At 43.0% G+C, this 24,911-nt stretch overlaps 2 long non-coding RNA genes across 3 annotated transcripts in view; one reads left to right on the top strand and one right to left on the bottom strand.

Annotated features, from left to right (window-relative positions):
• LOC121031921 (uncharacterized) overlaps positions 1-24,911 on the top strand; it is a 31,963-nt gene extending 7,052 nt beyond the window's left edge. Inside the window, exons 2-6 of the long non-coding RNA XR_005790978.1 lie at positions 10,284-10,492; positions 18,655-18,848; positions 19,121-19,224; positions 19,665-19,850; positions 24,527-24,911. This is a non-coding gene — a long non-coding RNA (uncharacterized LOC121031921). The remainder of the gene's footprint in view (positions 1-10,283; positions 10,493-18,654; positions 18,849-19,120; positions 19,225-19,664; positions 19,851-24,526) is intronic.
• LOC121031920 (uncharacterized) lies at positions 9,982-12,488 on the bottom strand. Of its 2 annotated transcripts, none has more exons than XR_005790977.1 (3): positions 12,206-12,488; positions 11,635-11,738; positions 9,982-10,187 (listed from the first exon to the last, which is right to left on the bottom strand). It is a non-coding gene; the product is annotated as an uncharacterized LOC121031920 (long non-coding RNA). The 2 variants fall into 2 exon arrangements; XR_005790976.1 differs by having other exon boundaries at positions 12,255-12,487.

Genomic DNA, 24,911 nt, shown 5'->3' with positions numbered 1-24,911 from the left:
TGTGCCCGGAGAGACTGCCTGTGCGAACTGAGTCGCAGTTCCTTCTTCATTGGTTTCTGATTTGGATGAACTGATGAGAAGCACCTGCAAGAAGAGAGGTTTATGGATTTATTCCCCAGGCTCCCTGCCTGCTGGGCTGTGGCTGGCAGCAGCTTCATTTCTCTGCAGACTCAGGGTAGTCCTACAGCTATAGGAAAAACTAACCACTCTCTCTTCTTCCCCTCTCATGCCTTGGGGTGTTAGAGCTTTCCAGATAGCCTGGGTGCTTCCCTAACCCTGGGTTGGCCTCCTTTAGTCCTTTATTAACTTCTCTTCAGTCATCTCTTCTGAGTGTACTGTTTGATCCCTGCCCCAACCCAATCCAGACTAATGCAGAAACCTAAATCTATCTGGAGTCTTCATCCTGAAACAGATCAAATGTACTATTAAAATTTTATCATATGCACACACAATCTCCAAGCCCAGTGGTGCCTGCTGCCCACACGCTTTTCCAAGAGCCAGTACAAGTCATTGCAAACCTGCCTAAAAAACCCCTCAATAGCTGGGTTCATTTTCTGTAATTCTCTAGTGTTTAGTTATCAAATGCCCCTTCCCCTAGGCTCACAGAAGTGTCTCATTGCTATAAATGCTCTTCAATTCCATTTTAAACTTTAAAGGCAAACAGCCTGGAAGATGAAAGGATCACAAGAACCAATTTTGATGCCTTGATGGTTTGACTAATTCATTGAGAGATGGTTGTAGAAAGTTGCCACAGATGTAAATTATTGCATTTCTAGGCAACTCTCCCCTTCAGGGAGCGGATTGCTGTTCTGTAAGCTAAATAGTCACAATAAACAGGCACTGCAAGTAGATAGGTGCCCATCTCTCCACCAGATACACATGACAAAGTGACCTGGTGCCCCACCCCATCCCTTCTCTTCTCCTTCCACCTGCAGCAGAGGTATGAGTGAACAAAGCCCAGAGATCCCATTAGGAGGAAGGGACCCTGATCAATACATGAGATCACCAAGAATACCTGAGAGAAGTTTGGACACCTGCTTTAATTAAACACTAGGTGAGTTTTATTCACTGAAGACTGTTCCAGTTATATCACTTGTCCTTTCTGGGTACATCACTTCTGCAGTTGTAGCTGATCCACTCTACCTGATTCCCAATCCAGTTCCCACACCACATGCAGCCCTTATCTAGTGACCTAAGAGACACCCTTGATGCTTTTTCCGGCTCTGACCACATGCGCTCACTATCCATGCCCAAGGACTGTGTATTTCATCTACATCTCTGTACTCTGTGTTCTCCTCACTCCCACCACCAGCACTCAGCAGAACCCCCTGGACCACTCTACTGGCTTCATAACTGGTGTACCCTCCTGCCATCTGCACTCCCCTCTCCATGGCACAGCCAGAGTGAGGGTTACGACTTGTGATTCTGTCCCTGATACCTTTCTGCTTGAAATCCTTCAAAGACTCCCCATTGCTTTGAGGATAAAGACCAAAAGCTTTATAAACCTGCCAAGCTACATAACCTGCAGGGTCCCTCCTGTGTCATCTGATACCGTGCCTCCCTCTGCCATGGTCTGGGTCCCTTCCTTGGGTCTTCTTTCTGAGCCTCAAACTTGCCATGTTCCATTTCGGCTTATGTCCCTGTGCCTTTGCCTGTACTGTTCTCACCACCACAACACTGACCTTTGCCTAGTAAACACCTTTAGACCCTGCCTCAAACAGCCCTATCCCCAGGGAAGCCTTCCCTTACCTGAGACTTGGCAGGTCCCTGTTACACACTCCCCTGCCATGCTCACAGGCTGTAATTATAAACTTAACTGAGAGATAGGTGCCCGTTTCCTCCACTAGAATGTACATCTTGTGAAACTGGGAATGGTGTCTGTCTTTGTTTACTTGGCATTGTGCCTGGCACATGGGGCAATCTGAAACAAGACTTGCTGAAAAAAATTAATGGATGTTATCATGCTCTTTCCTTTAATATCAGCTAGTGGTGTCAGCACCTCCCCAGACCAAAGAAATGTAGGTCCAGGGTCTGGAGAGATGTAGACAAGGTACCAATCAGAGTTAGGGGGTAAACTAGATTGTTCTCTGACAGCCAGCAATTCTCTGACTTGGGGGATATTCATATCCTCTTGTCTCTTCAGTCTGTAGACACTCCCCCAATCTGGCTCTGTCTTGTGCCAGTGTTGTTGTGTCCATGCCCATACACACCCCCAGCCTGTGACCATAAGAGCCCCTCTTCCTTGTGACCTCAAGGCCTCACTTATTCTTGGCCTGGGAAACCTGAGCCTTCCACTTCCAAGCCTGCTTCTGAGCAGATACAATAAAGCACTTAAAAGCCAGTTGGTATCCAGGAACTTCTTTCCTCCCACATTATTGGCAATGCAAATGACGGATTAAAGTACAAGCAAAAAAGGTTTTGTTCAGAAGTTTGAGTTTTCAGAACCATCCCCAGGGTAATAAAATGGCAAAGGGAAAACCAAGCACACAAGCCTTTCCTTCCATTCCCCAAGTGTCAGCCAAGATTGCAGCCTAAGCGATGTATAAGAAGGAAAGGAGCCAGGGCTGGATGAGGGAATTGTCTAAACCAATGGTTCTCAAACTTGAGCATGCATCAGAATTACTTGGAAGGCATAGTAAACACAGATAGCTGGACCCCACTGTCAAAATTCCTGATTCAGTTAGTGTAGGGTGGTGCCCAAGAATCTGCATTTCTAACAAGTTTCCAGGTGAGGCCAATGCTGTTGGTCTGTGGGGACCACACCTTGGCAACCACTGTGCCACACTACATTGTCTCCCCTCATATGCAAATTTTCATGTGTATTCCAATGATGTGGTTGTTGAAGCCTAGACTCAGATTGAGTAGGTTGGACTGGAGCTTGGTGCCCAGACTGCCACAGTGAGGACCACATACTCAGAAGCAAGGCTCAGGTAAGCCATCACTTTCTTGAGCCTTGGTCCTCTTTGACAGAGATCTCTTCCTCCCTTTATGCCTTCTTGGGATATTAGGGGATATTTTGGATGACCTTAGAAAGAGGGGGTACCTCATTCTAACTGAAGTTTCCAAGGTCTCATTGGTCTAGCCAACAGGAATCCAATGTCTGCATGCCAAGGGAGGCTTTTATCCCAGAAGGAAACCTGGCCTTCCTTTATCCCCCTTTGCTGAAAAGCCCCTTACTCAGAGTGCTGATGGGTGTGAAGAGGAAATGCGGTGTAAAAGATATACAGATACACCTGGGATATGTCACGGGTTTGGTTCCAGGCCACCACTATAAAGCAAATATTTCAATAAAGTGAATTAAATGGACTTTTTGGTTTCCCAGTGCATATAAAAGTTATATTTACACTATACTGTAGTCCATTAAAGCTGTGCAACAGCATTGTCTAGAAAAATAATGTATATACCTCAATTAAAAATATTTTGCTAAAAAATGCTAACCATCATCTGAGCTTTCAATAAGTGATTCTTACTGAACAAATATATGTATATATAGATATAGATAGATATATATAACAAATATAATAATAATGAAAAGTTTGAAGTGTGAGAATTACCAAAATGTGACACAGAGACACAGAGTGACAAATGCTGTTAGAAAATGGTGCCGATAAACTTGCTTGATGCAGGGTTGCTGCAAGCCTTCAATTGATAAAAAACAAAACAAAACAAAACAAAACACCCCACAATATCTATGAAGCACGATAAAGCAAAGCACAATGAAATGGGGTATGTCTGCAGTGGAAGAATCATGCTTCCAGGTCAGACAGATGGATAGTGTCTCTCTACTGGGAAGTGGGTCTCACTGAGACTATACAAGGTTAGGGAGTTAATATGGAAAAGTAAAATTTTCTCCTTTGGAAGAGAAGATTATGTGGTATAGCATTTCATTTAGAAGCAGGAGCTCTGGGCTTACATGTTTAAATGAAAAAGAATTTGTAAACTGTTTACCACAGTGCTCGGCTCTTAGTACATAATGAATGATGGCTATTGTTATTTTGTTTAACAGGACGTACTAGTTATAGTAGAATCAGAATCCATATCCAGAGGAAGATGGGTAGCCTAAGGGCCTATAGACTAAAACAGCAGGACTGTTCAGCCATTGGGACCTCCTTTTCCCTGCCTGCTCAACGCCTGGCCCACAGAGATGCTCGGTACACATTTGTTGGACAGAAGGAAGGGATTACACAAGTCTAGATAAGTTAGGAGATGGGAGGATTTGAGCTCATGGAAATCTTCCCGAGGGAAAGGATGATGAAAACACCTGAATTCTTTAAAGTGGGGGTTTTTGGGCCCTGAGGAACCTTGCTCAGTTTCTTTATTTATACAATTGGTCGTACCGCTACTTTACAGGGTTATTACAGAAACACTTGACAATGCATGCCAAAGTGCTGGGTTAATTGTAAAGCACAAATCAAGTATTAGCTGCTTTAATCAAGTGGAGCAATTACTGAACAGATCCTTTGGGCTGTGACAACTTCAATGCTATGCTGAGACCGAGAGTAAAGGTTTCCCGCCCTCAAGGCAATGACATATTGGCTTTGCCTTTTAGGTTGGCTCTTGTGTGCTAGAAAAATCTCTGAACTTCTTCATATTATTTGCTAAATGGGACATAACTCTCTTCAGAAGGCCTGCGTACAGGTGGGTGAACAGGTAAAGCCACCTGAGAAGGAAGAAGGGCCCATATTGGTGGGTAATACAGGGTGTCCCTGAGCCGGGCTGGTGAGGAGCTGCACTCAAACCTCCCTCCCTCCCTTCCACAGCCTCCTGCACCTCATTTATTGTTAATGCTGTTTCCACTGGCTCGTTGGCAAATAGCTTGAATAAAACATCAGAGCAGGGAGGGGGGGCAGCACTCATAGTCTTCCATGACTGCCTCTGCTGTGTTCCTTCCCTCCTTCCTTTTTCTCAGTTTCCTTCTCCCTTCATTACTCTGATTAACAGTCATGATATAATTGGCTTCTCTTGAAACAGCCAAATAGGACTCACGGGCTCTTGCAGGGATGGTGAGGAGAATGGTTCAGACAGGCCCAGCATTTGTTTTTCCTTTCTGTTTTCCTGGATGGAGGGAGGAAAAAAGGCTGAATTTGCAACCTTAGAGAGGAGATCTCAGGATCAAGTGGTGGCTCTGCTCCTCCCAGGAAACTGTCTCAGACCACGGGAGGATGGCAAGGGCTCATCCTGGAGAGGACCACTCAGGCCCTGTCGGGTGGGAAGCCCCATGGCTGCTACCACAGGGGACACCAGTCCAGCTAGAGAGGCAAACCTATGCACCATCTGAGACAAGGCTGATTAGGGAAAACACAGCCATAGAGACATATACTGAACACGAGGCTCAATCCATACCCCCAGCTGCACAGGGAACAGTTTCTGTTATTTTCTCTAGCTTAGCTTAATTACTGACTCTCCTGTTTCTTCCAGCAACCACTTCCTTGTGTTTCCTGATAGCTTTCTCACTAAAAAGTGCATCCCTTAAAACACTATAATTTGGTACTGCCAATTTCTAAAACTGTGGTAGGTCTTTAAAATCATTTTTAACCTACAAATTCCACAAACTCCCTCTTATTTTTTATAAATTTTCTGTTTGAGATCCTGAGCCTTTTAACCTGTCAAGTTTCCCACAGTCTGGATTTAGCTGATTGCATATTCAAGGAACAGTTTAATATGTTCCAATGAGACTGTATTTCCTGCAAATTAGTAGCAGGATCCAAAGGCTTGATTAGGCTTAAGTTTGATCCCTTTGGCAAGATTATAGATGGTGGTGTGTTTTTCATCAGGAGGCACATCGTGTCTGCATGTCCCCTTTTTGTGATATTAGCAGCTGTTGATGGCTAATGCCTGGATCCACTCATTCACTGGGGTGGCAAAATGGTGATGTTCTATCATTTCTTTTTTCATTTATTGTTGGATACTTCCACAAAGAGATGTTTCCTCTCATCTACAATTTGGTTACCCAGTAGTATCATTCACAAAGGCAAGCCAAATGCTTGATTCTTTGTCTTTATGTATCAGTTTTCCAGATAATGAGTAAATTCTTCTCATCCTTCACTAGTGATCAATTAAATTTTTTTCACTAGAAAAAATCACTAGAAACTATGGCTTTAAACATATTTGATGGATTCAAATATATTTCTACAATTATTATCCTATTGAAATACAAACTTGCCATCTTTGGCAAGTGGGAGTTTCTTCAGTTGGCTCCTGAAATCTTTGGGCATGGTGCCAGTAGTCTTTGATACCTTTCTTGCTATTCAGGATGATGAGGTTCAGTTTATACACCTGCCCCAGACCCAAAACCAGCCCTTCCTCCAAGAAGCCCTGATTTCTTAGACTGGGATATGGTGCCAGTGATATACTCGTTGCTAATTTGCTACAATATTAGTCACTGTTTTTAGTCCTTTGAGTGGACACACCTAAGGAATTAATGGGGGGGGGCATATCTATGTACAGTCAGTTCTGCTATAATGCTTGTTTTGAAAATGTAAACTTGTTCAAATATGATTGGTATATTAAGGAACAATTTGAGCCTAACACAAATTTTGTGTTTGGCTATGGGTGGTTTCATACAGGAGAAATATTGGGTGAAGGCAGAAAACCGCACCCAGCTGATCCAAGCTGCTTAAGAATACATGAAACAGTGAAAAAACAATCAGGACTAATGTTTCCAACAGACAGAGAGAAAGCACAGCTATACACAAAGGCCTTAAACCCAAATTGCCAAATCCTGCAGAAGTGGCATCTTTTGCTGCGATGAGTGGCTGGTTTGGTGGTTTGGAATATCTCCAATCTCCAGAATTTTCAGCTGTCAGGTGAAGCCACAAGTACAGACTAGAAAGCAGCAAAAGAATTTCCAGCAGCGACACAGAAGCTACCCGAAGAAGCTGTGCATCGGGTCACATTCTCGATGGTGATGAAACAGGTATCTATTTTAAATGCAATGCTCAAACGGCCTCCATCTCAAAGGCAGAAAAACGTGACCCAGGATTTAAGGCTACAAAAGATCTCGGAACTCTGGTGTTCAGCACCAATGCCCAACAGAGGCTAATGAGCCAGCCGCCCACACACAGCAGGTATTCCAACTTTCTACCCGGTTTCAACTAAGCCTCCTTCCCACTGCTTCACAATAACCAACAAGACACACCCTTCCGATGCCCCCTTCCACAAGCAACCCTCAGGTCTTGTTCAAGGCAAAGTGCCATATTTATTGTCCTATTTATGTATTTCTTATCCATTTAACATGTATAGAATTGCGCCACCATCTTTGCTAAATGTCTACCCTTGAAAAAATGTCACCGATGACGTGTTTGAGGGTTGTGCCTTTATTCTCATTTCTGCCATAAGCCTTGTGGCTTTTATGGAATGGTTTTGCACACGGCGATCATTCTTAGGACCACGTATATCATATTCTGCATGCACACACCTCATGAGTTCATACTCATCCTTCCAATTCAATTTCAGGGCTGTAAGATTTTCACTTACTTAGCCTCTTCTGTAGTACATCTGTATCTCCTTTCATCCATGCCAAAATCCTGGTTCTCAAGGATGTAGGAGATGGTAGAACATTCCATAAGTACTCATTTGCTTTAGCCCATCTCACACACACAACATTATCAGAATAACAATACAAAAATTGCCACAACATATATAATTATTGACAGTTCTCCCAGGGGAGAGTTCCGAGTGGTCACTCTCGAGAGTAGGCAGTGTAAAGACTGCTCCGGGGCCCCTCAAGGCCTCATCCCAGACCCCCTTTCACTCACCGCTATTGGATTGGGCAAACTCCTTTCTAGATTCAGCTGCTGTTCTCAAATTGGCTGTACTTCTGTCAGCTTCCCCTCCCTCCTTCAGCTTCTTCTGATACACCTGCTAATACCTTGCAAATCTTGAAGCTACTGGTGATGTGCCCTGCCTACTTGTGTTTTGGGGTTTCTGGGGATACCTTGTCGCTTGGACTTGTTGGAAATGTTGTCCATGGCTTTTTAATTTTTTGCTCTGTAGCTGATTCACCTTTGTGTGGGAATTCTGGGAGACTTAAAAACTGATCCACTGTCATTTGCTTTCCTCGTTTGATAAGCATTTTTTCATAGTTTGTCTTTGAATATTGACAATGATTTTTTTAAAATAGATACAGTGTTTTAAATTTTTATTTAGTCAAATCTATTTGAACTTCTATTATTTTTTTTTTAATTTTTTTTTCAATGTTTTTTTATTTATTTTTGGGACAGAGAGAGACAGAGCATGAACGGGGGAGGGGCAGAGAGAGAGGGAGATACAGAATCGGAAACAGGCTCCAGGCTCCGAGCCATCAGCCCAGAGCCTGACGCGGGGCTCGAACTCATGGACCGCGAGATCGTGACCTGGCTGAAGTCGGACGCTTAACCGACTGCGCCACCCAGGCGCCCCAATTATTTTTATGTTTAAAAAGTCCTTTGCCATATAGATGTCACATAAAAATCCTTTTACAATTTCTTATGATATTTTAAGTTTCATTGTGTGTGTGTATGTGTGTGTACATATGTGTATGTGTGTGTGTACATATGTGTATGTGTGTGTGTGTGTGTATACACTTCTCTCATATATCTCACTCATTTGAAATTATTTTATAAAATGCTGTGGGAGTAATATTTAATTCTTTTCCTCCTGAAACATCTAATTACCCCAAATCCATTTGTTGAATTTGTAATTCCTCCTTTATTATAGATCAATTATAAATCTCAAGGTCTATATCTAGGTTATGCCTTCTTAATATGTGTATTTTTCTAGTTGTACCAAAATGTTTATTTATTTTATTTTTCAGCTTAATAGTATATTTTGAAGTCTAGGGCATGTCCCTCCTCATTATTTTTATTTTATTAAAAAAGAAAAGCTTAGTTGCTTTCTTTTTTTTTTTAAAGAATTTTTTTAATATTTATTTATTCTTGAGAGAGAGAGTGCAGGTGGGGGAGGAGCAGAGAGAGAGGGAGACACAGAATCTGAAGCAGGCTCCAGGCTCCAAGCTGTCAGCACAGAGCCCGATGCAGGGCTCAAACCCACAAACAGCGAGATCATGACCTAAGTCAAAGTCAGACGCTCAACCAACTGAGCCACCCAGCAGCCCCAAAGCTTAGTTGCTTTCATCCACATTATTTCTTGATGAATTCCAGCAAAAGGAAAGTCCAAAGTCAATTTTTTGGGTAGCCCTTTGGTTCTCTGACAATTTCCTTATTTAAAATGTGACCATGTCTACTTGTTTGATCTCTTCCAAATGTTGTACAATATCCTAAGAGGTTCTGTCCCTGGCTGCATCTCATGATGGGTTGGCAAGGCTCACAACAGCTTACTCAAGGCTCGGCAGAGAAGTGTGGGGTAAGGTTTAGACCTGACATTAGACTTGCTTAGGAAAATGATAGGAGAGCCATTGAGCTGGGGGATGCTATTTGAAAGTCAGGATTCAACCAGGCAGACAAGGCTTCCTATACCAAGAGACTTGACCTTTCCAGTTGTGATTCAGGAAAGTGCTCAACGTTGGTAGGTCCAAGATGAGAAGAAATTCCATCCACAGGTAACAAGAACACAGTACCAAACTTCAGTTTAGAATAAATGTTTCTTACAACCAGTAACACACATTTGCAAGAGCTGAGTGAAGTTAGGACTATGGTATGAAACCACAAAACAGAACAAAGCTAATGGAATTATAAGAACATTAATCCATGATTGTGATCTCTCAAGGTGACTGAAACCAGCTGACTTTCACAGCCACAAGCCAGCAGTAACAGTACAACATATTTGCATTCTAGAGTTGACTTTTTCTAAATGGGGATTTCAGCTCTGACCTTGTGAGGTGAAGCCTGACAGTTTATAAATGCCTTCCTTTGTCTTCCTGAGACAAAAACAAAAACAAAATTAATATGTCCAATAAATGGAATGCAAAGACTCCCATCTTGTAAATAAATTTGGAAAAATATTCTGGAATATCTTCTATAAAATAGCAGCCTAGAGCCTCAGTTGAGATTCAGTAGATTTTATTTTATGCGCAGCCTGTTGTTTAAAGGGATAGGAGTCAAATAGTAAAACTCAGCCTTCAGGAAGATGCAGAGATACTAAACTGGAACAGGCAGCTCATGTCTGTCGGCAGTGAATCCTCTAGTGACACTGGCCCATGAATCTTCCTCTGTTTTTTCCCTTGCCGTCAGTGAGAACCTTCAATGTACCTGCAAGAAAGCATATTCACTTATTCTCTTAACTTATTCAAATTTATAGCTTCGAAAACTTGCAAGGCTGACCACTTAATCTCCCTCATTTTGCAGCCCAGAGAGCAGACCTGTGGGCCTGGGGAGGTGGAAGGATTTCTGTGAAACTTGTCTGCAGAAAAGCCAGACCTGCCAGGACATTGCTGCAAAATGACAGCTGCATTCACAGAATCCACCCTTCTCAGTTTGCAGATGGGCCATAGAAAACCAACAATAACAGGAGACTTTTCAACAAATAACCAAGGGATGTTCTGGGAATTCTACTGGTAAGAAAAGCATCAGACTAACTCTTTAGAAGGACCAGACCTTATGAGTGGTCATTTTTATGTAAACTGCCCATAAGGCTCTCTCAGAAGGTGCAAGCCCTATAAACACCCACAACTAGAACAAATAAACAGTGCATTTGAATTATCTAAAGGAACCAGTAAGGAATGGTTTTAAGCTAGGAGGGCTGCCATAACACTGTAAGTAAAGTCAATACATTCCTGAGTCCATGAATTAATTAGTGTTTAAATAATAGAAATGACTATCAATTGCAAAACATTACCACAAATTACTTGCTGTGCAAACAGCTTCTTTTGTTATTATTAATAATTCTAGCTACTGATTTTCTGTAATTAAAAGCCACAGTCTTCCTTTGGGTGAACAGCAGAGCAGAGTTAAGACGGCAGAGTCAAGTTCCCACTCACACCAATAAAAGTCACCTGGTGCCCCCGTCCCTTCTGCTGGCCCTTTAAGGCTAGTTTGCTTCTAGCCTCCATTCTCAGCTGTCTGAGAAATCTAAGAGAGCCAGTCACTTGGTATTTGCTCCTTATGGTCAGAACCAGCTTTGATATTAAAATCAAACATCCAAGAAAATGCCCGAGGCAACATTTTCTGTTTCTGAGCCGTGACTTGCGCGATGAAATCATTCCACCTTGTGTGAGCAGTTCAGCAACGGTGGAGGGAAGATCTAGCTGGGTAGTAAATGACAGACAGGAAGCCTGGTGATTTGTTAGGAGGCCTGAGCCTGTGGTTTAGAGGATCAGAGTTCAGGTCCCCACTCTTCAATAATCTCAGTGTGGGATTGGGGATGAGTTAGTTAACCAATGGGAGGTTTCATTCTCCCCATTAGGAGAAGTAGACCATGCTCCTTGCCATTTATTTCACAAGGAAATGAATGAGAATTACGACTGGTATTTAAACCCTGAATAAGGCATACAAGAGATGAAGAAAAACTTTGCTCTCCTTTTTCCATTTAAAGTAATTGTACATTAACTCTCGGGCCAATTCTGACGGGGTCGGCCACCCATTCTGTGTGAATAGGGCCCAAGGAACAAAGGTACAGACCCTGGTGTTCCTTGTTCTCCCTGTCCTTTCTGAAACTCATACAGCGTCGGGTCCTGCCCTGGTAAGAGCTGGTACTTACCAAGAGCACCTGGTGGGAAAGCACTCCTCGGACTTTACGTGGATTTTCTCACTCAGTCCCCTCAGCAACCCAATGAGGCAAGTTATCTTTGCACACTTTATACACTAAAGAAATAGAGATACAAAAAGGTTATGGCCACAGAGCCAGCAAATGAGAGGGCCACGATATCAACACAGGAGAATTCTTCTCCACCCTGCTGGCCTACCAAATACACAACTGTCGTTCTTGGAATGGGCTTTGGTCCTGCACCTCTACCTTCTTTCCTATTCAGCACCTGGGGCCTAACAACTTAGAGGGCACTTATCTCACATCAAAGGGGCCTTCCGAGCAGCAGCCTCTACTTCCTCTGGGAAGCTCTTCCTAGTGCTCTTGTGGCACCCTGGGCCCACCCTGTCCTGACTCTCAGCTCAGTGACCCCGTGTGACTGGGAGCATCTGGAGGACATAGACAATTCAATGTTGAGTCCTCATGCTCTCACCCAAAGTCTGCCACTAGTAGGTAAATGTTTGTATAACAAATAAGTCTTTCTGTCTCACACCATCCCCCCCAACATATGCACATGAGGACTCACAAACTTCAGCTGCCCAAAGTCCCAGAATTCCTCTCCAGAACACTCTAACCAATGATTCTTTCCTTTAGACTCAAAGATGGCTGAAGGGGGTGGAGGTGGGAGAGAATGGATGCTCTACTCTAATTCTTCTGGGGTGGCCTCCACCGTGGTGTGCAGTTTCCCCTCTGCACCTGCTTCCCCCAGGACGCTTGATATCTTTTTCCAGACCCTTCCTCCAGGAGACTGGCTGGAGTAGGCAACAGATGGAGTCCCAGAGAGCAACAGGATGCCTCTCTCTACTCAGTCATACCCTTACCACTGCCTGTGAGTCACCCCCATCCTGCCAACCACACCACCATATCTTAAAAGTGACTGCAGTAAAGCAGGAAATAAAAAGCAGAAAGGCCATATTCTTTGGCTGATCGGTCTTCGTAATAAATGCTACAAGGTGGAACAGAATAAATTTATGAACTATCTGGGCTGCAATTCCGTGATTTCAAAGGAATCCAATCGTGGGGAAATGTCAGTTCCAATTGAAAAAGAAAACAAACTTCTGGTGTTCCCCAACCTGAGTAATCACTGAGGTCATAAATGTAGTAATTGTTTGAGAGCCCCAGCAGATCCTGTGTTGGGCACTGCGGCCATGTGTGTTTGCATGTGAGCCATGCAAGGCTTTCATTCCTCAACATGCTCACGTTCTCACCTCCTCTCCAGCGTGTCCTCCTGTCCTCCCTCAGAGGGGTATTGATATTTTAGCCCCCAGCTGGTCTATAGAACTCAGACTCCAGAACACAAGGGGAAAGAGCCAACTATGCTGTTGAAAGCAGGCGTTACCATGGGTCCCGACAGCAGAAGCCAGGCTGGATTGATTAGAGGCTTCCAAGGCATTCAGAAAATTCACCCGAATTAATGGGAAATGAGTCAGAGGGACTGTGGATAGCCCTGGCACCTATCAGACACTGCTTCTACTGGACTTGTCAGGCTTGCCAAGACCTCTTGGTAGAGTAGCATGGATGACATGGTAACCTGCTGCAGGGAAAGCAGAGTTCTTCTCCAATGCACCGCTCATCCAGAGGGACCAGGAGAGGATAATGTCTCAAAATGCCCTGAATCTTGCTTTTGCTCACTTTCTGAACATCTCAACGAATCTCAGCATCTGACCTTGGGGTTAGGACTATGTTGACTTTCTGGGGCAAAAATATCTTTCCTTTCTTTGTAAATTAGGTATATTCTTTGTGGTTCCTCATAAATTCTTTACCTCTTTCCTCACCAGTTTTCTGCACAATTGACCACACCCTCCTTTTTTTTTTAGAGGCCTCTTATTCTTTGCTCCCAGACACTACACTCCCTGGGTATTTCTTTTTCTTTTTTGGCTACTTTTCCTTGGTCTTCTTTGAAGACTCTTGTAGTTTTGTCCTTGAGTGCAGCTTCCTTAGAATTCTATCCTCCACATTTTTGCTCTGTACTTTTCCTCAAGGGTCTTTTTCTAGGCCCATGGCTTTGTTGACCACCTGCATGTTCATTTATGGCTCAGCTTAGACCTTTCCCAAGCTCTAGATCCATGTCTACTGGACCTCTCCTCTTGGATATCTCACAGATGCCTCAAATTCAACATAACAAAACACATCATCCTCCCTTTGTGCTCCCCATCTCAGTGGATAATTATCCAAGAAACAACCTCAGGGGACTTTCATAAGCAACTCCTTTCTATACCTACTATGTCATAGCAATTCTGTTTTCTCATATCTTTTGAATCTGTCTGTTTTTGTCCATCCCCATCCTCATTATCTTGGTTCAGGTGACTATAAGCTTTCTCCTTCAGCTACAATAGTCTCCTAATACACCACTCTGTTTTTAGTGTGGCCCTCTCTTAGTTAGTAGTTGTCACAATGATGCTGCATAGTGAAGAAACTCAACATCCCATAAAGGCAAAAACATTTATGAGTTTGTGGGGCAACTGAGTCGGCTATGCTTTAGACTATAGCAGCTGGAGTGGTTCTGCTCCACTTGTCTCCTCTCTTCCTCCTGGACCCAGTGAACCAGCCACAGCACGTCCTCCTCATGGCAAAGACAGAGGTACAAAAGGGTGACAGGAAATACCCAAGGTTTCTTAAGGACTCAGCTTAGAAATGGCACATGATTGCTTCTACCCACATGCCATTGGCCAAAACAAGTCACATGTCCTGGCCTAAAGTCAAAAGGTGGAGAAATATATTTGGCTCACTATGAGGCCATGGCAACAGTGTGGATGCAGGGAGCAGTAAGCAATAGGGCCAACAATACAGTCTACCACTGGACCTCTCTAATCCATTTTCCACCAACAGCTAGATTTAATTTTTATGTGTGGTGTTTTTTTTTTTTTTTTTTTCCTCCCCCCCCCCCCCCCCGTGCGAGCGCGGGGCGCGGGGGGGGGCGGGGGACAGAGAGAGAGGGAGACAGAATCCAAAGCAGGCTTTGAGCTGTCAGCATAGAGCCCAACATGGGGCTCAAACTCACGGACTGTGAGACAATGACCTGAGCCAAGGTTGGATACCCAACCGAGTGAGCCATCCAGGTGCCCCACCAACAGCTAGATTTCTAACATGCAAATCTGATTATGTAACTCACCACTGTCCTTGAGAGAGAGTCTGAATTTATGATGTGACTCCAGTCTATCTCCTCACACCACTAATCACTCTGGTCCTGCCATATTGAATTATATTTATTTTCAAAAATAAAGTCTTTCAAAAAAGAAGTCTTACCTCTAGGTCTTTTCACAGCTAGTTCCTTCATCTGGAATACTTCCTCATCCTCTCCTCACCCCATAACTTAGTCCCCATCTCATGCCTCATTTGGCTAACCCCATTTCTCCTTCAGTTATCTCTAAAGTGTCACATCCTCCAAACATTCTCCATAACCCCAACATAGGGCTCTCCTTGTTCCATGTACTTGCACCTGTAATAATACTTAACCATCTCTATTGTAACTATTCAAGGAGAGGAACTATATCTTAAACCTAGTGCTTAGCTCCTGTGCCAGGGATATTACAGGTATTTAATAAATAGCTTACAATGGATGATTACCACATAGGAATCTGTCCCTGGATACAAATTTTAATGTCTTTGCTTATTTTTGACACAAAATTAGGTAAAGTTAGACTAACTGTGTATATTACCATAATCATTCTGGTCCAAATTGATGAGAAGATTAGCTTGATATGTATCTCAGATCTAAACAAAAAACTTGTTTTGTTCTGAATGGAGAACCACCTACTTATGTGTTAGCACACTGAAAAATAAGTAGCAGCTAATGTTTTTGAGACACACACCATTGGTTGTCAACCCAATAGCTATTCTCCTTCTTCTGTTTTAGGAGACCCCCAGTTCTACTTGGAGTGGCAATGTGCTCACCCCCAGAGGGACAACTCTGGTTAGTCTAGGCCAATTATGGAATGTCATTCCTCTTTGCCAAGAAATAGCCAATGAGTGGGCATGTGACCTAACTGGCCCACTGAGAGTGAGATCTGAGGTGAAGTCTACTGGCTTCTGTGGGAAAGTTTTCATGTCTGATGAAAGATAGCAGGAGGAGAAGAAAGGGTCCTCTTCCCCATGCTCACCTCTTGTGCTTGGGATGATGTTCTGTAAGGACATGATTCTTGGAACTGTGGCAGCCATCTTACTACCACAAGGGGAGACATGACTGACCTGAGAAAGAGCAGAAAGATGAGAGAGCCTGGGTCTTGGCTGATGCTCAGCTGCTGCCCGCATGTTGGAACTACCTACCTCTGAGTTTTCTGTTACATGAAATAATAAAATGTCTTTATTGCTTAAGCCATTTTCATGTGGTTATTTGCATTTATTTGCAAATATTTGCAGTTATTTGCATCTGTTATTTGCAGTTGAAATAATTCCTGGCACAAATAGCTTTAAGATTTACCCCAGAATACCCCAAATTTGTTATTAGCAAATATCAGAGACTTCCCATTTCCTGAGTCTATTATTTAACATCGTTTTCTTCAGGCTTAAAATGTTTTCACAGCTGGCTTTTATTGATTGCAGTGGATGATGTGCTAGAGAATGGGTCTCACTGGCATGAGGATTCTACCACTCCTTTTGTTTATTAATCAGTGTTCCAATCCTCACCTCTTTCTTATTGTATTCCTTGAATCCTTAGAGGAACTGTCAGTTGTGGAGCTACAACCTCTTCACCTGTTTTTTGAGACTTGTCCTGGGAATAATTTACCAGCGCAGTAGAGAGAATAATGCCCCCACCCTAGTCCCCACAAACTAGTCCATGTGTTCTAATCCTTGGAACCTTTACAAGGCAAAAGTGACTTTACAGATGTGATTAAGGTAAGGTCCTGAGATGAGGAGATTATCCTGGATCATCTGAGTGGACCTCCATATAGTCACAAGAATCCTTAAATGTGGAAGGGGGAAATTCAGGAAGAGCAGGAAAGGAACATGTGACTATGGAAGAATGAGCAGAGAGATGTAACCTGTTGGTTTTGAAGATGAAGGAAAGGGGTGAAAGCCCGGGAATGTGGGCAGCCTGTAGAATGGGCAAGAGGCAAGGAATGGGATTCTCCCCCTATAGCTTCCAGAAGAGAACACAGTTCTCCCAACACAGTAATTTTAGCCCAGTGAGACTTGCTTCAGGTGTCTACCTGCAGAACTGTAAGGTAATAAATATGTGTTTAATTTGTGGTAATTTGTTATAGTAGCCACAGGAAACTGATACAAATAATTGGCTTTATTGACTGCAAAACTGAACACCTCTGCTTCATGCAAGTGGCTGGGTGCTGCCTGACTGAGGGAGAAAATGATAAAACATAAACTTAAGCCCAAGCCAGAGGGTGGCTGGGCTCAGTTGTGGAGTTGATGTAGTTTGGGAAGTATCAAAGAGTTGGTAGTTCTCAAGGGAAAAGACCCCCCCCCCCCCATGAGATGAAAGATGAACAGGCCCACATAGCCTTGGAGTTCTAAAGTGTCCTTTAATACTTTGGAGACAAGGACCTTGGCTGAGTGCCCAAAGTGCATCACTTACGTGCAATGAGCAGTCCTCATAGGACATAAGGGTCTACTGAGCAGTCAGTAAGACCCTCTGCCAAAGTAATAAGGTGGAGAGTATGCTCAGACTCTGATCCACTGGAAGGATGCTGGCCTTTTCTCTTATCGACAGCAACAATTAATGGTCATTCACTCAATAAATATGAGTTAAGTGCCAATTCACTGCACAGTATGAGATGCTAGGGATACAGTGTTGTTGTATAAAACAGATATGTTCTCCATATTCTCCCCCGTCTTAGTAGGCTTGGGCTACTTTAAAAAAATTGTTTTAAATGCTTATTTATTTATTTTGGAGAGAGAGAGAGAGAGAATGAGAGAATGAGAGAATGAGCCAGGGAAGGGCAGAGAGAAAGGGAGACAGAGAATCCCAAGCAGACTGCACTGTCAGCATGGAATCTGACATGGGACTCAAATTCATGAACCGTGAGGTCATGACCTGAGCCAAAATCAATAGACACTTAACTGACTGAGCCACCCAGGTGCCCCAGGCTTAGGCTGCTTTAACAAAAAATACCATAGGCTGGATGGCTTAAACAATAAATATTTACTTCTCACCATTCTGGAGGCTACAAGTCCAAGATAGGGTGCCAGTATGGTCAGGTTATGGTGGGGGACTTCTTCTTGACTTGTAGACAGCTACTTTTTCCCTGTGTCCTCACATGGCAGAGAGAGAGCACTGCTCTCTTAATCTCTTTATACAGATGCCAATTTCATCATGGAGGTTCCATCCCCAAGACCTCCTCCAAAACTAACTGCCTCACTCAAATTCCACTTCCAAATGCCATCATATTGGGGATTAGGGCTTTAACATAAGAATTTGGGGTAGGGAGATACAAACAGCATGCTTCTACTTTCCTCTGGGGAAGACAGATTTCAAAGCAAGAGACAATGAATAAATCTAAAACACTTAACGATAAATATGATGAGGGAGGAGACTAGGATACTAGAAAAGAATAAAAGGGGGAACTAAATTTAGACTAGAGGACCAAGCGAGGTATTTTTATAGGAAACCATATGTGAACTGAGACCTGAAAGAGGAGTAGGAATTTATCAGGGACAAGCTGAAGGATGAGAGATCTAGGCTCAAGGAATATCATGTGCAAAGGCCCTGAGACAAGAAGGAAGGGGGGAGTTGCTGCGGCAGGTGTATGGTATAGAAAGGAGAAAAGGGCACAAGAGGAGCTGGCGCCTTTTTAAAGCCTTTGGTGGTTTCAGGCTAAGGTTCTGTGTTCCCTTCGTCAAGCTCCCTGTGGCATTAACTAAGAGTACCCACTTACTGAAGCAAAACCAGGATAGCTCTGAAGCTCCACAGTCCCAAGCAGTCTGCAGCTGTCTCCTCTCTCTGGAGGGTGCAGAGTGAGGCAGAGGTGAGGGGAGTCAGCACCTTCCTGTCATTTCTGTCCATCTTTTTTTCTCGCCCAGCTTCTTTGCTGTGACCTCTGGAGATTTTCTAAATTAGAATCATTACCTATATGGGAAGCCTGCAATGCAAATCAAATGAGAGGCCACGGGCAAGCTAATGAAGGCCAGTGACCCGGGGATCTAATGAAGATGAACAGCTCTGTTACAGGGAGAGGACGCCACCATATCACATGCCGCTTGGAGCAGGAAAAGAGGTAAATTCAGGACTTTTATTGTGCTCTACAAGGCAGGTAAAATAGAAATATACCTCTATTTCCATTTATGTCTTACTTATCTCTATTTATATAAATATGTATCTATGTTCATCTATATATCATCTATCTATATCCGTGTGTGTGTGTGTGTGTGTGTGTGTGTGTGTGTGTGTGTGAGTGACAAGAGGAAGAAAATAATAATATGTCTTGGATAGGCAAAGGACTCTTCTTATGTGGCCCAGTTAATCCCATTTTCCCCATTCTCATTCAAGTTTCAGATGATGAGGTCACCAAAGGTCAGAAGATGAGCCTCCAAAGGAAATACAGAAGAATATACTTTGGAATGGCTGAGCAAAGTGTGGACATTGAAACTAAGGTAAAGAATTTAAACAGACAGAAAATGCAAAACAAAACAAAACAAAACAAAAAAAACAAACAACAAACCAAACCATTTTGTTCTTTTATGTGTAAGGAAACATAAACACCTTATGTATACACACTTAAAAACTTTGATAGTCACATAAATATGTAAAGCTATTTTATTCATTCAAAAATCATGTATTGAATGCCTTTGGATTTTCTCAATATTGCATGTTTAAAAATCATAGGTAGTTTCTGAATATCACTTACTTCTAAGTTTGGTGACAATTTGGGAAAGTGCTTTCAATCCAACTGGTAGGCCATCATACTCAGAATCTATTTTAATGAGTTTTCAGATTAGGAACTCAGATCCAAAGCTAGAGTTTGTTTTTGTGTTTTCCCACTAATGTAGTGAGATTACAGATTCTTGGTTTTCTGGTATTTCGTTCATTCAAGGAATGCTATAGCAAGTGTGCCTAGGAGGTGCCTGGCTAGAACAGTGAAGATGTCAACCAACACTGCAGCTCAGAGTGAGCCAACAATAGACTAAGAGTTGGGGGATCAATTTTCCCCATTGAACAATCAAGAAAAACTTGGAGGCCCACAACTGGAAAACATTTACTTGAAAATCACTGATGCAGGGTAAGTCAATTAAGCTAGTATTTTCTTAGCTCATCCAGTTTTGCTAGTCACATTTGTTGGTTAATTTTCATGAAAATTCAGCCTTGACTTTTATTCTCAATAAGTTAATAGATTTTATTTTTATATCTTTTTATCCTGGCACGTAATTCTTGATGTTCGTAGATCAATATTAGGGGGAAATTTCTTTGCCAAGTAATGATCCATGTAGTCATAATAAAAGGGAAAATTTTCAAAGGTCTTCAGAGCCAGAAAGAATTATTGCAGATACAAGTGGGTCTATAATTGTGTTGTCCAAATGTCCCACCAAATTTATTGGCCATTTTCAGCTCTTTTGTGATGGAGAGTAAACCTTTTGGTGATTGAAGCTGGAAAATAATCTGTTGGCTGTTAGAGCTGGAAGTATCTTAGATACTGTATAATCCAATTCACACATTTAGGAACGAGAAGACAGACTGAGGCCAAGTTTATTGATAGCTCCCACCTGTTCAAAATCTTCTAGGTTAGGGTCATTGATTTCATAAGTTACACACAAGATTCATGCTTAACCGCTTGCTAGACCCTTCCCACAGCCTCAAATTATTTCTTGAGGAAGACTGAGGCTGCTCAGCCTGAAGTTAATTTGCTTCAGATGATATGGTTATGATAGAAATTAGACTAAAACTCAAGCCCAGGACTAATTTTTGTGTAACCAAAAAGCATCTGTAAAATGTAAATTTCTTCCCCTGCTGCACTGCTATGAGGATTAAAGAGGATGCACTCTGTGAAATCATTCTATTTACCTAAAATTCATTTTTCAGCAGGTAATCTGTCTAATCAAAAAGGTGAGTTTCTCAAATCACCTGAGGGCAGATTGGCAGGGCTTCAGGGAAGGAATGGAATCAGGGACTAGAATCCAACAGTGCTCTCTCTCCTCCTCCCTTCACATCTGTTTGATTCTTTTTTTACCTGCAGACAAATCCCTTCTGCTTTCCTGATCTACATAAATCATGGTCACCCAACTGACATGTGGGAGAGACTGAATCTCTCCCTCTCAGTTTCCACTGGGATTCTCAAGAAAGGGACTTTACATGATCATGGTTAAGTGTGGACCAAGTAACTGGGTGTGTTGGGGATGGAGTATGGGAGTGGGGACAGTTGTAGGGTTACCATATGTTTAGGAAATGTCAAGGAGTAGGTAGTTCTCCTCAAGGGAGAAGAAAACCCACAAGAGGAAGAAGACACAACACGTGCCCATCTGGTTTAGAGTTCCAAAGTTTCCTTTGGCACTCTGGAAACAAGGACATTGTACTCTGCTGACTGTTCCTCCTACTCTTTTCCCCTGTTAATGCCAGTGCAAGTTTCCAGAGTGCATCACTTACATCTTCCCGTGAGCAGTCCTGCATGTGATGAGTAAGAACCTGTCTTAGTCAACTGCTATAACAAAACACCATAAACTATCTGGATTATAAACCACAGAAATTTATTTCCTACAGTTACAGAGGCTGGAGGTCCAACGTCAGAGCGCCAGCTCAGTTAGGTTATGGTGAGGACCCTCTTCCTTCTTCAGACTGCTGACTGTGTCCTCCTAGAGTGGAAAGGACAAGGGTGTCCTCTTGGGCCTCCTGTATAAGGTCACTAGTCCCATACATGAGGCTCCACCCTCATGACCTAATCACCTCCCAAAGGCCCACCTACTAATACCATCACATTGGTGGTTAGGATTTTGACATAAGAATTTTATAGGAACATAAACATGCAGTCCATAACAGAACCTCAATCCAAATTGCAGAGTGGAGAGAGTGCTTAGACTCCAGCCCACTGGAACGATGTCTCTCTTTTCTTTTGCAAAAATAGAAAATGATGGGTCATTCATTCAGCAAGTGTTAAGTAAGTGCCAACTCATTGCATGGTGTGAGACGTTGGGGATGCAGTGTTGTACAAAAGAGATATGGTCCTCATATTCTCCCCCTAAGTTCTTTTGGAGAAGACAGACTTAAACCAAAAGACAAAAATTAAATATGTAATAACACCTATGATAAATGTGGGAGGAGATTAGGATACTAAGAGAGAATAATAAAGGGGAATGGTTTACATTGGAGGGTCAGGGAAGGTAATTCTTAGAAATGATATGTAAATTGAGGCCTGAAACTTAAATAGGAATTAATCAGAGTAAGAACTGGGGGAAGAGACATCTAGGCCCAGGTACAGCATGTACAAAGGTCCTGAGGCAGGAAATTGGGGCTTTGGGCCTTCTTTAGGCACATATCCTATAGGATGTGATTCCTGGAGGTGGGGAGAAATGGTACTCAGAAAAAATGGATGGACCATTAGCCTAGGAGGTGTTCCCTATGACTATAAAACAGTGGAGACCTGAGAGTCTTATTAGAATCTCCATCCTCACATGGGCAGATTGATTATATAATTAACAACCTGACACTGGGTTTTTTGGGAAGCTATTGATATAACCAGTACTATGAAAACAGAGTGGGACATTCTATGGGCTGTGGTAGAAGAAGATGGCAGGACCCCATGAATTCCAGTATCTAGTCTGGACTTGACATTGGCCCTGTGGGGCAGAGGGGAATGATTGTCAATTTGCTCATCAGGTAAGTCAACAACAGTTTAGGTTTTTGTCTCTCACCTCTTTTCCCTCTATGAATACAGAGCAATTTACTTCCAAATACAAAATATTCCTTATAGAGCCTATATATATTCTATTACTAGGCTGGGGTGTAAGAGAAATGCTATTGGTTTAGGGTCAGGAAAATGAGGTTATCTAGTTCTTTTGTCTCCACTCCTCCCTCACTGAGGTTAACTCTGGAGTTCTTTGATAGGGTTCAAGAGTGAAGGAGATTGCTGGGATAACTATCCCAGGGGTGGGCAAAAGATAGCCCATAAGCCAAATCCAGCCTGTCACCTATTTTTTGTTTTTTTTTTAATTTTTTTTTCAATGTTTATTTATTTTTGGGACAGAGAGAGACACAGCATGAACGGGGGAGGGGCAGAGAGAGAGGGAGACACAGAATCGGAAACAGGCTCCAGGCCCTGAGCCATCAGCCCAGAGCCTGACACGGGGCTCGAACTCACGGACCGCGAGATCGTGACCTGGCTGAAGTCGGACGCTTAACCAACTGTGCCACCCAGGCGCCCCAATATTTTTTGAAATAAAGTTTTATTGGAAGACAGTCACTCCCATTGGTTTACCTTTGTCAGTTGCTGCTTTTTCACTTGGCTGAATGGCCCACAAAGCCTAAAATATTTACTGTCTGGCTCTTTAAAGGAGAAGTTTACTGACCCTTAGATATACCAGATTGTCCATAAATTATTCTGTGAATGATGATTTAACCCTAAAAAGCTAGGGACAAGAACCAAACAGAAGTAATGTCAGTGCAATTATTTTCATCATTGAGACAATTGTTCCATACTTTAAAAGAAAATGAGAGAGAGAGAGACAGACAGAGAGAGAGAGAGAGAGAGAGAGAGAGAGAGAGAGAAGACAGGAAGGAAGCAAGGCAAAAGAAGAAAAAAGAAAGAATTGTTTCTATTCTAATCTGATTCTCTCCATTTACTAATGAGAACATGGAAGCTCAGAGACGTGATATGTCCCACCCAATATAATGTGAGTAGTGACCCAACTCCCCATCTCATGAATAGAGTGCTTTCCCTACTCCGTAGGGCCTACTATATCAATGTGCTACAGTTCTTTGCTCTAACCTCCATTTTGGGTGCTTATAAAAATGATATATTCTCCTTGCTTGGGAAGTACAGGAGTTAATAGCATACAAACCTGCCCTTTGGATAGTCAGAGAGTTGCCTGGATCCCTAAGACACAAGTCTCTTTCACAATGACAAAAAGGAAAAGGAAGTCCATTCAAGGACCATGTGTCTGGGGTCAGGGGTGACGGTGTGTGGGCTGGGCCAGTGTGAGCCATGATAATATTTGATTTGCTTCTTCCCTAACTCCTGCAAACATTAATCAGCCTTCCCAAACAGAGCTGATGGGTCTGCATAAATAATTTCAAGTACACTGCACACCAGCCATCTGAATGCAGTCAAGTCAAGGACTATTGGAGCTTGCATTCACGTATGCCACTCAACTCCTCTTATCTGCCACTGTCAGCAGCATGTCAGCAGCTGGAGGTGCTTAACGCACATTCTTTAGTCTCTCCCATTTCCTCTCAGTGCTGGGAAGGGTCAGACAACCTCCAAAATAGGTCTGGCCAAATTGCATGAGGCTAGGCTACTTGGCAGAATATCCGTTTTCTGAAGAACAAGTTGCAAGATGGAATCTGGGGCTGGGCTCATTCCCTCCTGGTCAGAAGGCTAGTGACAACAGCTGGGGACCGCCTCACCCCAGGTGAGTCACATAACTCACTGCCATGATCTCTGTTCTATGTCTCTGCTCTGGCTGCCCTCCACCCTCCACCAGGGACACTATGACTCTGAATATTTGTCCTGGCCCCTAAATGGTCACAGCCTTTTTGAACTTTCGGATGTTTGCTTGGCCCTTTCAGTTTATGGTCCTTTCTGTCAGGTAATTGTCTTTTTCAGGTATTTTAGAAGGAAGCCCCCAGTGCTGGGTCAGAGGGCATCTGGGGCTGAGCAGCCATTCCTGTCTCTGGCCCCCAAAGGCCCTAGCATCTGCTGTCATGTCTTCTTAGGCTTGCTCCTTTACTGCCACTCTCCCCTCCCCCCAGAACTTCTGAGACTGGAGCAGCCCACATGTATGCTTATGAAAGGGAGGCAGAGGGAGACTTGACCAATAAACAGGAGGATTCAATGTGATCATGGAGGCACCGAAGCTGGAAGAGGCAAAAACAGATTCTTCCCTAAAGCCGTTGTGGCGCACAGCCATGCTGATATTCTGACTTCAACCCAGGGACACTGATTTTGGACTTCTGACTCCTGGAACTGTGAGAAAATGTTTTTCTATTGTTTTAACCCACCAAATTTGTGGTAATTTGTTATAGTGGCCACAGGAAATGAACACATCCTCCATTTTTCAGAGTAAAAGCCTGTAAAACTCAGGGTCCCTGGGTGGTTCAGTTGGTTAAACCTCCAACTTCAGTTCAGGTCATGATC

This window comes from Herpailurus yagouaroundi, unplaced genomic scaffold (genome assembly GCF_014898765.1).
Source record: "Herpailurus yagouaroundi ecotype Mexico unplaced genomic scaffold, PumYag 141, whole genome shotgun sequence".
NCBI classification, from domain to species: domain Eukaryota; kingdom Metazoa; phylum Chordata; class Mammalia; order Carnivora; family Felidae; genus Herpailurus; species Herpailurus yagouaroundi.
Note: the sequence above shows the minus strand (reverse complement) of the source record. Positions and strands in the feature narration are given on the sequence as shown.